Below are 12,909 nucleotides of genomic sequence, written 5' to 3'. Positions count from 1 at the left end.
TGTGATTTTATAGTCTCCTCTGAGAAATGATTCTTCAATAGGGTTCAATGATGAGTTTCATAGAGATGCAATGCTTTAAACCTTATGAATAAATGTGGTAATTTATCAGTTAGGATGCTTTCAGCTTCAAGACAAAAAAAGCTTTAAAAAATGACATAAACAAGTAAACAATAAAGTGTTTATTCTCTCTTAAAGTGAAATCCAGAAATAGAAGAGTTCCAAAGCTGGTTAATTCAGCAGTACAGTGATGTCACTGAGGAACTATTATCCATTCATCTTTCTACTCTGTCATCTATAGAAATTTGGTTTGACTCTCCTGATGGTACCAGATGGCTCATTTATTGTAAGAGAAAACATCCAGAGGCAGAAAATGAAACTACTAAACTCGTGTTCCTTTTAGGAGTAAAAAAACCCTTCCTGGATCTTCACCACAAATTTCCCCTGACATCTCTTTAGCCCAAAATGTGTCACATGCCAGCCCCTAAACTAATCACTTTCCAAGGGAATTGGAATTAACTTGTTTGACTTAAACCATGGCTTTGGTGGCCCCTGAACAAAAGAAGCATTCTGTGAGGAAGAAGGATAAAGGCCACGGCTAGTGGGAAGGAAGTATCAATAGAAATGACAATCACATTCAGGTACCAGGACTTAGTGGGTGAGAGAGAGAAGGAGAAGATTTCAAGTTCAGAACAAAGGTCTCTTGCTTTCCCATGAGCCCAACCCTACCATGAAACTTGTTATTGAAATAAATACTGTAAGTGTTTGGGAAAGAATTTTCACATAGTTTTAGGGTGTTATTTTGAAATTACAAAGATTCCAAGTTGGTTGATGGAAAACCACATGGAAACAAAATTGAAGTTCTGACTCATTAAGGGTCACTTGTGATATTCTACCGTGGACTCATGGATTTCAAGTAATTTTAGAATTATTTAGTTTAATTTCTCAGTCCTCTGTTATAATGTTTGGCTTCCTTCCACAATGTCTTGTAATTATCTAGCCTCTGCCTCAACATAATCTGTAGTGGGGGTCTCACTATTTACAGTACATTCCCTTTTTTTGTTAAAAGTTTTTTGTCATTTTAAACTGAAATTGCTTTAATTAAATAAATATATATTTTGCAGAGACCAAATGTGCTGTGTAAAAAAAAAAAAGGTTTTGAAATCAGCAGATTCTGGTCTAAGATTGGCATCTCAGGCTTGCAATGACTGGTTATGAGGTTGGGAGTCAGGCTCTATCTAGATTCCAGTTTCACATGTGCTCTTTACCAGCTGCATAACCATAACCTTAGGAAAGCTCTTAGCTTATCTCCCACCCCATGCCTCAGCTTTCTTTTCTGCAAAATGGATCCTATAGTGGTATCTGCTTAAAAGGGTTGGGTGAGTCTCTATATGTAACACCTTTGTGCTACCGGAGACAATAAATCTTGCATGTTATATTAAAATAAACTATGTGTGCTCAGTCACTCAGTTGTGTCGGTCTCTTTGTGGCCCCATGGACTGTAGCCCACAAGGCTCCTCTGTCTATGGGATTTTCCAGACAAGAATACTGGAGTGGGTTGCCATTTCCTCCTCCAGGGGATCTTCCTGACCCAGGGATCTAACCTGTGTTTCTTACATCTCCTGCATTGGGAGGCAGATTTTTTTTTTTACCACCAGTTTCATCTGAGAAGTACAAAATGAGCTGTGAAGACTTATAAAAAAGACTCAGTAAAATTGATACAACCATGTCTACTTCTGAGGAGGGCTTCCCATATAGCTCAATGGTGAGGAATCCGCCTGCCAGCGCAGGTGATGCAGGTTTGAAGACTGGGTCAGGAAGATCCCCTGGAGGAGGAAATGGCAACCCACTCCAGTATTCTTGCCTGGGAAATTCCATGGACAGAAGAGCCTAGTGGGCTACAGTCCATAGGGTCACAAAAGATTTGGACACAAATTATCATCTAAACAACAGCAACATAACAACCTCTGAGGTTTGTTCTAAGGATTAAGTGAGACCGTGAAGACAGAGAACTCAAAATTGCACTTCACTTACCTAATTCCTGCCTAGAACTTAGTAGGCGCCTTTTAAATAATTCTTGCTCCACTAGTCCCATTTCCCCCATGAAGCTACAGGGGTAAATTTCACAGGGTTGGTCTCAAACTTCCCTGTGGATTCCATGTTTTTAGAGAAAGCACATCTGCTGTCCTCAAGGCTCAAGCCTCACTACCATTTGTATCTCCTGGTCACCAGATCATGAGCTTCTCAACGGCAGTGCCAAACATTATTCAATCTTCTGCCTGCAACATTCCTGGAACAGAATCAGTGCTCAACACATATTCATAACCAGATTAACTTTTCTCTGTGATTTTCTGTAAGGACTGTGCTCACAGTAAATGTTTAATCTACTAGCTATAATAAAATTAGCCATTGTTATTATTATTGTATGGGATGGAGGCCAGTGGGGAATACAGCTTTTTTCAATGTCTGCAGTACCTGTTTCCTTTTCTCCCTAAGCCAGAACTTTTCATGTTTACTTTTTCTCTCCCAAGATGCAAATCACTTCCATGAAGACCAGCCATCCCAGTGGGAAGGGAGAACTGAATGTCTCCAGGACCTGGGAGATATTTCCTTCACACTGGCTGGGGCCACGCTTTCAGCTGCTCACTGTGCTGCTTGGGGTTATGAGAATTGTATTTTAAGTGGATTAAGCAAAGTCAGTGTCTGATGACTGCTGCCCCTAAACATGTTTGGCCCAAATCATTAATTTTTGTCCTTCAAATGGTAACCTGCATTTCATATGAAATATGGAATATGTGTGTGCAGGTATATGTGCTCAGTTGCTCAGTTGTGTGTGACTCTGCAAGCCCATGGACTGTAGCCTGCTAGGCTTCTCTGTCGATGGGATTTTCCAGGCAAGAATACTGGAGTGGTTTGCCACTTCCTCCTCCAGGGGATCTTCCCGACCCAGGGATCAAACCCGTGTCTCCTGTGTCTCCTGCATTGCAGGCAGATTCTTTACCCACTGAGCCATGGGGGAAGCCCTATGAAATATGGTATATGACATATTAGATCAAGCATCGGTCTGTTCAACCGAATCTTCTGTCCCTGCTGCTGTCTCTGGGTAATGATTGGGGCAGAGCCTAAGAGTTTGATGGCATAAATTTAAAATACAAAAGCAGTTCTTCCAAACTTTTTCTATATTTTCCATCATGAATTAATCTTAATTTTTCTTGAGTTTCTGTGAGGGAGCATCAGGCTCTGTCCTTAGCTCTTGGGATCAGGTTTGTGTTCTCACTCTGGTTCTTATACATGCTGATCAACTTCCAATACCCATCTTATCAGACCTGAGAGGCCTGTCTACACAGTGACCCACGCAATGACTGGCCTTGGCTTTCTGGGACTCCTGCTTCTAATCTTTGGTACACTTGAATACTGAATAACTTTTTCAGGCTCCGCCTCCCTGGGAAAGAGGCACAAACCTTTTCCATTCAAGACACGCCTTCTTGACGCAGGAGAAATTGTTTACTTAAGAAGCCAGAAATTCAAAAGCTTCACCAAATTATTCTTTAGGAACCAAGTAAATAGTCTGATGAGTTGACTCCTACTTTTTTTGTAGCCAGGCTGGGATGTCTGTATAAACAGCCTTTCTGATGACAAGCTGGCAGCAGGAATTCTGGTCAGGAAGAGGAGAATCAGACAAATGTTTTTATTTCTCAGTCACCAACCTCACTTGCCTTCCCCTTCACTGCCCTTTCTCTGAACCATGAGTAGAGTTTGATTGGGGCTTTGTTTTATGCCCTGGGCAAAAGTTTTGGGTCAGCTGAGGTCAGTTCTCATTTTATTTAAATCAGTGTGCCCTCCCTCAATCTCAAAGAAAAAACTTCAACAAAAATATATTTACACATAACACTCAGTTTTCATTGAGTTCTGTGTAGGCAAAGGAGACCAGATTCTTATCCCTGGAGGCACTTAACCTCTTAAACAATGTTTTATTAACTTTTTCAAAGAACTCTTACTTCTCCATAAATCGTCTCCCCTGCTTCTAATATTGACTCCAGAAGCTTGTGGACTTTTGACATTTCCTGTAATTTTAATATAGACATTGTGTGAAATATACTGCAAGGAGATAGAATCACAGGCTGGAGAAAGTTCTATGTAGCATTAGTGGTCAGTAAGCCTGGTTCTAGCCCTACTGTGCCATTAAGTGTGAACCTGGGCAGATTCCTAAACCCCAAGCTCCTTATTTCAATAAACAGAGATTGGATAATATTTAAGATTTCTTGGACTCCCAAGATTTAATGATTCAATTGATAGAAACTGAGTGGAAATTCCAAACACAAAAATAAATTAAAATATAGATAATGGATTTATTTTGGAAGTCACAATTTCTATGCAGTTTAATAAACAGGGGGTATGTTAGCCAAAGCAATGGCTTTTCCAGTAGTTATGCACAAATGTGAGAATTGGACCATAAAGAAAGCTGAACACAGAAGAATTGATGCTTTTGAGTTGTGGTGCTGGAGACTTTTGAGAGTTCCTTGGACTGCAAGAAGATCCAACCAGTCATCCTAAAGGAAATCAGTCCTGAATATTCATTGGAAGAAATGATGCTGAAGCTGAAGCTCCAATACTTTGGCCACCTGATATGAAGATCTGACTCACTGGAAAAGACCCTGATGCTGGGAAAGATTTGAAGGCAGAAGGAGAGGGGGCAATGAGGGATGAGATGCTTGGATGGCATCACCAACTCAATGGACATGAGTTTGAGCAAACTCTGGGAGATAGTGAAGGACAGGGGAGCCTGGTGTGCTGCATTCCATGGGGTTGCAAAGAGCTGGACATGACTTAGTGACTGAATAGCCACAGCAATGTCTTCTAGAGCTATCAAAACTAACAGTGACATTTAAGGGATACTTAACGTCATTAAGAGAATTATTAGTATATCAGAGCTGTAAGGGACCATAGAGGTTTACATATCAAATCCAATCCTTTTATAGAGAAGAACACTGAGGCTTTAAGAGGAGAGATTTGCTAATGCTGGTTGAAAAAAGTCATCCAGGATTTCCTCTTAGCTGCTTTTATTTATATTACCTTGACTCTTTACACTACTCAGGGGTATTCTTTACCATAAATGTTGTTAGTATTGTGCTTTAAATAATTCCAGCCTTTAAAAATTCTGTTTAAAGCAAGCCCACTAGGCCATTCCTTCTCTTTCCCATTAGGATTATAACTATAAGGCAGGAGACAGTGTGACAGTTGATGCATGGTACATATGTCCTAGGGATTTGAACATAACAGAGGAATCTGAAATGCCACCTATGTGAGGACTCATGAATTCACATCTTTCATCCTTTATGTTGGATCTACAGATACCAATTATTGGGTGGATATAAACCTGAGAAATAATTTCTTGCCACAATTTTCCACAGAATACCTTTACCCAAAGTATTTGGATAGTTGACATCTAAATTTATTTTGGAAAAATGAATAATCAAGATAGTTGGATTGAGACATTTATATATCAGTGTAGGCATGTGTGTGCATGGGTTCAGTTGTGTCCAATTCTTTGTGACCCCATGGATTGTAGCCACCCAGGCTCCTCTGTCTATGGGATTTTCCAGGCAAGAATACTTGAGTGGGTTGCCATTTCCTTCTCCAGGGGATCTTCTCAACCCAGGGATTGAACCCACATCTCTTGTGTTTCCTGAACTGGCAGATAGGTTCCTTATGTATCAATACTACATTAAAAAATACAAGAGTATAGGCTGTGTTTTGTATACATTCCCCCTGAATTTTAATGTTTGCAACATTCCCAGGACATCTCACCAAATTTTAGTTTCAGAGTTTGCCACAAGTAAGTATCTATTCTTCCTCATAATTTCTTATTTTCTGCACATTTGGAGGAGTGAAAAGTATCATCTACATGAATTTTCCAGGTAATTAGTATCTTTATAGAAGTATAATCCTAGTTTTAAATTGATACTATTGATGGAATATTCGATAAAATACATATTTTTCTAACATTAGAATAGTCACAAATGTTTTTACATTTTCTAACTGATCAAGCTTCATTATGGACATCGATTATGATACCTTTCCTGATATTAAGAAGCTATAATAGTAGCTCAGGAGCTACTGCTGTGCATGGAGACATTTGCCCCTGAGTTTAGATGTAGGCAAGTGAACATTTTGTATTTTTTAAAGTATTCAGAATGGTCTTTTTTTTTTTTTTTTTAATTTGTGATTCTACACTTTATAGCGAGATGGTCCAGTGTGATTTTTTTTCCTTTTCTTTTAAAATTTATTTTTAATTGGAGGATAATTGCTTTACAATACTGTTAGTTTCTGCTATGTATCAGTATGAGTCAGCCGTAGGTATATGTCAGAATGGTCTTTTAATAAAAGTGCTATTCAACAATATAACAGAGTCCAAGCAAAATGACAAAACTTGAAATGCAGGCTTGTAGAAAACACTGGAATCAGACAGACACATAGATACCCAGAAGGGTCTGCAGCAAGGCCACAGAGGCTGGTTTATAACACCGCCTCCCCCATCCCCCTCACCGTTGCCCATGGGAAAGTGAAAGTGCGCTGAGAGCTGTTTCCAGGGTCAGAGCTGCCTCAGGAAGGGCTGGGGTGGGGACAGGTTTCCACAGAAGGCAGGACACAAATGCACCCTGAGGGGCAGATGAAGGTCTTCAACCCTGCAAAGAAATACCTACCTGGGCAGGTTGTCTCAAAGGCCCTGACCTGGCAGCCGGCCTGAGGGTGCAAGGGGGCTGCAGAGCTTCGGGTGGAACGCAGGACAGCTGCCTGGGGCACCTCCATCACAGCCCACACTGGTCTTTTTTCGGTCTTTGTGTCCTCTTTTGGTCCTCTGTCACCTATATGGTCCTCCACGGATAGCATGGCAAGTTTTTGTAGACCCTCACTCACCTGCAAACATGCTCCCTTGGGTTTTGAAACCAGATGACCACAGTTGTTATACCCATGGGAAGGAGGAGAGAAAGAAGAACCTGAGAGAGGTTTATGGGACTTTAATGTGTGGAATTTTACTGCTCAAAGATCTCTTGTAGTTATTTTAGCAACAATTAGATTCTGGGAGGCATTTTCTCCAGGGTTTGCAACCATATATTAGCTTCTTAATTAGAACTTTGGGTCAGTTTGTTTACATTCTACTCCATAACAAAAACCTATGTCATTCTTGAACCTAGACAAGTTATGAATTATGAGTGAGTAGATAAATAATTAAGTAAACAGAATTCAGCCCTGCACAGCACATTGTCCTATATTTCTGGGAGGTAGCATAGTGTGAATGTTAAAGAGAGCAAGATTCAGAGCCACAGCAGGTTAGGTTTGAGTCCAAGTTCACCACTCTTTAGCTCTATGACTTGAACAATTAATTCACTTACGCTCTCATTCTCTTCATTGGTAAAATGCATATGATAATAGAAACTACCTCTAAGTTTTATATAAGTGAAATGTAATAATCCCTATAAAGCATCTAGTATGGTACCTGGCAAATATTAAAGCTTCTTTCAGTGTATACCTTCCTCTTCCAAGTTACTCCCTTCTTTTTATCAGTCAGGATTGACTAACTGCTATAATGAATGACATCTAAATTTTAGGGGATCAGTGTAATAGTTTGCTTCTCACTTATGGGAAGTGCAGTCAGCTGTGGGTAGAGAAACTCTGTTCCACACTATCATTCTGAGCCCCAGGCTCCTTCCATCCTGAATTGCCATGATCACCTCCGTGAGCACCATGGCAGGGGGCAGCAAATGATTGTGAACCAGCTTGCCCTGTTACCTGATCTTATATGGCTCATGAACTAAAAATGATTTTTACCTATTTAAATGATTAAATTTTAAATAGCTTTTTAAAGAGTTTGATTTTTACTTTTTTAAATTTTATTTTATTATTGCAGTGTAATTGCTTTACAATGTTGTGTTATTGTCTGCTGTACAACAAAATGAATCAGCTATATGTATACATATGTCTCCTCCCTGCTTCATGCCACCCCTCTAGGTCATCACAGAGCACCAAGCTGAACTTCCTGTGCTATACAGCATTTCCTTCCTAGCTTGTACATGCTAATGTATATATGTTTTAGAAATGCATCCATAATATTCTTGATTTTATATCTTATCAATACAGTTGGATTAATATCTATTATAATTGTTAGCATTTTCTGTTGCCCTTATTCTTTGTTTCTATTTTTGTCTTTCACACTTTTTTCCTTTTGTGTTTTTAATTCTGTATTTTATAGGATTCCATTTTCTTTTATTTCTTAGCCTATTTTTATACTGTTAGTGATTATCCTAGAGTTTGCAAAATACATTTATAAGAAATCCAAGTCCGCTTTCAAATGACACTACCATTTATGGATAGTACAAGTGTCTTATAACAGCATAGTTCTTATTCTTCCCTCCCATCCTTGTATCATTGCTGTCGTTCCTTTAACTTACATATGTGCTGTGCTGTGCTGTGCTTAGTTGCTCGGTTGTGTCCGACTCTTTACGACCCCGTGGACTGCAACCCGCCAGGCTCCTCTGTCCATGGGGATTCTCCAGGCAAGAGTATTGGAGTGGATTGCCATGCCCTCCTCCAGGGGATCTTCCCAATTTAGGGATCAAATGCAGGTCTCCTGCCTTGCAGGCAGATTGTTTACCATCAGAGCCACCAGGAAGCCTAAGAACACTGGCATGGGTAGCCTATCCCTTCTCCAGGTTATCTTCCCTATCCAGGAATTGAACCAGGGTCTTCTGCATTGCAGGCAGATTCTTTACCAGCTGAGCTACCAGGGAAACCCTAACCTACATATAAATATACATAATTTAATACTATGTTGTTATTTTGAACAAACTATTATCTGTTACAATTAAGAATAAGAAAGATAAAAATTTTTTTTTCTAAATTAGGCTTTCAGTTTTCCAATGTTTGTCCTTCCTTTATGATCTATTTAATTTTTTGTCTGAAGAACTTCTTTAACATTTCTTGAGAGACAAGTCCACTGGCAACAAATACCCTTGAGTTTTGCTTGTCTGAGACAGTTATTTCCCCTTCACTTTAAAAAATTTATTTATTTTTCAATTGAAGGAATTGCTTTACAAAATTTTGTTGTTTTCTGTCAAACCTCAACATGAATCAACATATATCCCCTTCCTTTTGAACCTCCCACCCATCTCCCTCCGCATCCCACCCCTCTAGGTTGATATAGAGACCCTGTTTGAGTTTCCTGAGACACACAGCAAATTCTTGTTGGCTATCTATTTTACAATGGTAGTGTATGTTTCCATGTTACTCTCTCTACATCTCACCCTCTCCTCCCGTCTCCCCATGTCCATAAGTCTATTCTCTATATCTGTTTCTCCACTGCTACCCTGCAAATAAATTCTTCAGTACCATTTTTCTAGATTCTGTATATATGCATTAGAATATGATATTTATTTTTCTCTTTCTGACTTACTTCAGTCTGTATAATAGGCTCTAAGTTCATCCACCTCATTAGAACTGACTCAAATGCATTCCTTTTTATGGCTGAGTAATATTCCATTGTGTATAGATACCACAACTTCTTTATCCATTCATGTCTTGGTGGACATCTAGGTTGCTTCCTTGTTCTAGCTATTGTAAATAGTGCTGCAGTGAACAATGGGATACATGTGTCTTTTTCAATTTTGGTTTCCTCAGGGTATATGCCTAGGAGTGGGTGTGCTGGGCCATATAGTGGTTTTATTCCCAGTTTTTAAGGAATCTCCATACCATCTTCCATAGTGGCTGTATCAATTTACATTCCCACCAACAGTGCAAGAGCGTTCCCTTTTCTCCACACCCTCTCCAGCATTTATCTTTGTAGACTTTTTGATGATGGCCATTCTGACCAATATGAGGTGATATCTCATTGTAGTTTTGCTTTGCATTTCTCTAATAATGAGCGATGTTGAGCATCTTTTCATGTGTTTGTTAGCCATCTGTATGTCTTCTTTGGAAAAATGTCTGTTTAGGTCTTTTCCCCACTTTCTGATTGCGTTGTTTGTTTTTCTGGCATTGAGTTGTATGAGCTGCTTATATATTTTGGAAATTAATCCTTTGTCAGTTGTTTCATTTGCTATTATTTTCTCCCATTCTGAGGATTGTCCTTTCACCCTGCTTATAGTTTCATTTGCTGTGCAAAAGCTTTTAAGTTTAATCAGGTCCTACTTGTTTACTTCTGCTTTTATTTCCATTACTCTAGGTGGTGAGTCATAGAGGATCTTGCTTTGATTTATCTCATCAAGTGTTCTGCCTATGTTTTCCTCTAAGCGTTTAATAGTTGCTGGTCTTACATTCAGGTCTTTAATCCATTTTGAGTTTATCTTTCTGTATGGTGTTAGGAAGTATTCTAATTTCATTCTTTTACATGTAGCTGTCCAGTTTTCCCAGCACCATTTATTGAAGAGGCTGTCTTTGCCCCATTGTATAATCCTGCTTCCTTTGTCAAAAATAAGGTACCCGTAGGTGCCTGGGTTTATTTCTGGCCTTTCTATCTTGCTCCATCGGTCTGTATTTCTATTTTTGTGCCAGTACCATCCTGTCTTGATGATGGTAGTTTTACACATTCAATGTGATTCTATCAAATTACCAATAGCATTTTTCATAGAACTAGAACAGAAAATTTCACAATTCATATGGAAACACAAAAGTCCTCTTCACTTTTGAAGGAAAATTTTGCAGAGTTCAGAATTCTATGTTGGTGCTTTTTTTCTCGGAGAAGGCAATGGCACCCCACTCCAGTAATCTTGTTTGGAAAATCCCATGGACGGAGGAGCCTGACAGGCTGCAGTCCATAGGCTGCAGTCCAGGGGGTTGCTAAGAGTCGGACACGACTGAGCGACTTCACTTTCACTTTTCACTTTCACGCACTGGAGAAGGAAATGGCAACCCACTCCAGTGTTCTTGCCTGGAGAATCCCAGGGATGGGGGAGCCTGGTGGGCTGCCGTCTATGGGGTCGCACAGAGTAGGACACAACTGAAGTGACTTAGCAGCAGCAGCTTTTTTTCTCTCAACACTTTAAATATTTCACTGAACATTCTTCTTGCTTGCATGGTTTCTGAGGAGAAACCAAAATTATCTCTAATTTTCTGAAGTTTGAATATGATATGATGCCAAGGTGGATTTTGCAGGGCAGGGGGTGTGGGTTAGAGCATTTACCTTGCTTGATGTTCTTTAACTTTCTGCATCTGTGATTCAGTGTTCAACATTAATTTGGGGGGAACTTTCTGTCATTATTGTTTCAAATATTCCTTTTTCTTTCTTTCTTTATTCTCAATTGGGTCTTCCTATTGCATATATATTATACCATTTGTAGTTGTTCTGTAGTTCTTAGATATCCTGCTCTATTTTTCAGTGTTTTATTTTCTTTGCTTTTCAGTCTAGGGAAGTTTTTATCAGATTTTTCTCAGCCCATCAAAGATATTCTTCATTTCTGTTATGGTGTTTTTTATCTCTAGCATTTCTTTTTTATTCTTTCTCAAAATGTCCATCTCTTGCTCACATTATCTGTTTTGCATATTGTATACTTGTTCCATTAAGGCTCTTAGCATGATAATCATAGCTTAAAATTTTTTTTGATCTGATAATTCCAACATTCCTGTCATATCTGATGTTTATTCAGATTATTCAAACTGTGTTTTTGGTTTTGGTATGATTTGTATTCTTTTTTTGAAAGGTGAACATGGTATAATGGATAAAAGTAAATGATGTAAATAAGCTTTTAGTAATGGTGTGGTATGTTGTGACTGGGGAGTGTTCTATGATTAGGTGTCAGTATTTTGGTTAGTTGTGAAATGGGTGAAAGGAGTAAAAAGGTACAAACTTCCAGTTATAAAATAAATAATTCACAGAGATGTAAGGTAACTATAATGAGGTATACTGTATTGTATATTTGAAAGTTGATAAGACGGTGTGTGTGTGTTAGTTGCTCAGTTATGTCCAACTCCTTGTGACCCATGTACTGTGACTCGCCAGGCTCCTCTGTCCATGGGATTCTCCAGGCAAGAATACTGGACTGAGTTACCATGCCCTTCTTTAGGGGACTGAACCTGGGTCTCCTGCATTACAGGCAGATTCTTTATCGTCTGAGCCACCAGGGAAAAAAGTTGTAACTAAATATGGTGACTGATGTTAAGTAGATTTATTGTGATAATCATTTTGTTATGTATACACAAATACCAAGTCATGTTGTATATGTTGTATACAAGTCGTTATGTTGTACATATGAAATTAATGTAATGTATGTGAATTATACATCAATAAAAATCTGTATACATTTTGTAATGTAAGGCAAAATCTTTCATCTTAGTGTGTATTTTCTGTTTTATTACTTATTATGTGCTCTCTAATTCTTTTTTTTTCTTTTGCTTTCTTTTGAATTAATCAAGCATTTTTATCACTTCCAGTTTTCCTTCCTAATGTTGCTATACATTTTTAAAAATATTATTTTGGTGGTTACCATAGAGATTACAATAAACACGTATGACTAATATAAGTTTGTAGTTTTACTACTTCTCTGAGAATTCAAAGAACTTAGAATACTTTAACAATTTTTAACCTTTCCCTCTTTGTTATTGATGTCATGGCTTTATTTATATATATATATATTTCTTAAAACTCTACAAGACATAATATTTATTGTTTAATATAGTCAGTATTTATTTTCACCCACATACTTCCCTTTTGAATACCTCTGAATTCTTTTTTGCATTTGCACACCTATATCCGGGACTATATTTCTTTATTCCAAAAACTTATTTGGTACATATTTTTAATACATATCCCCTGGCCATAAATAATCTGAGACTCGGAAGTGACATAGGAGATGAATCCTAATGTCTTTTATTTCATCTTCCTTCTTGAAGGATGGTATTCCCTGGGCATAGGGCTCTAGA

Source organism: Bos javanicus, chromosome 16 (genome assembly GCF_032452875.1).
Source record: "Bos javanicus breed banteng chromosome 16, ARS-OSU_banteng_1.0, whole genome shotgun sequence".
Taxonomy (NCBI): domain Eukaryota; kingdom Metazoa; phylum Chordata; class Mammalia; order Artiodactyla; family Bovidae; genus Bos; species Bos javanicus.
This window is presented reverse-complemented; position numbering follows the sequence as displayed.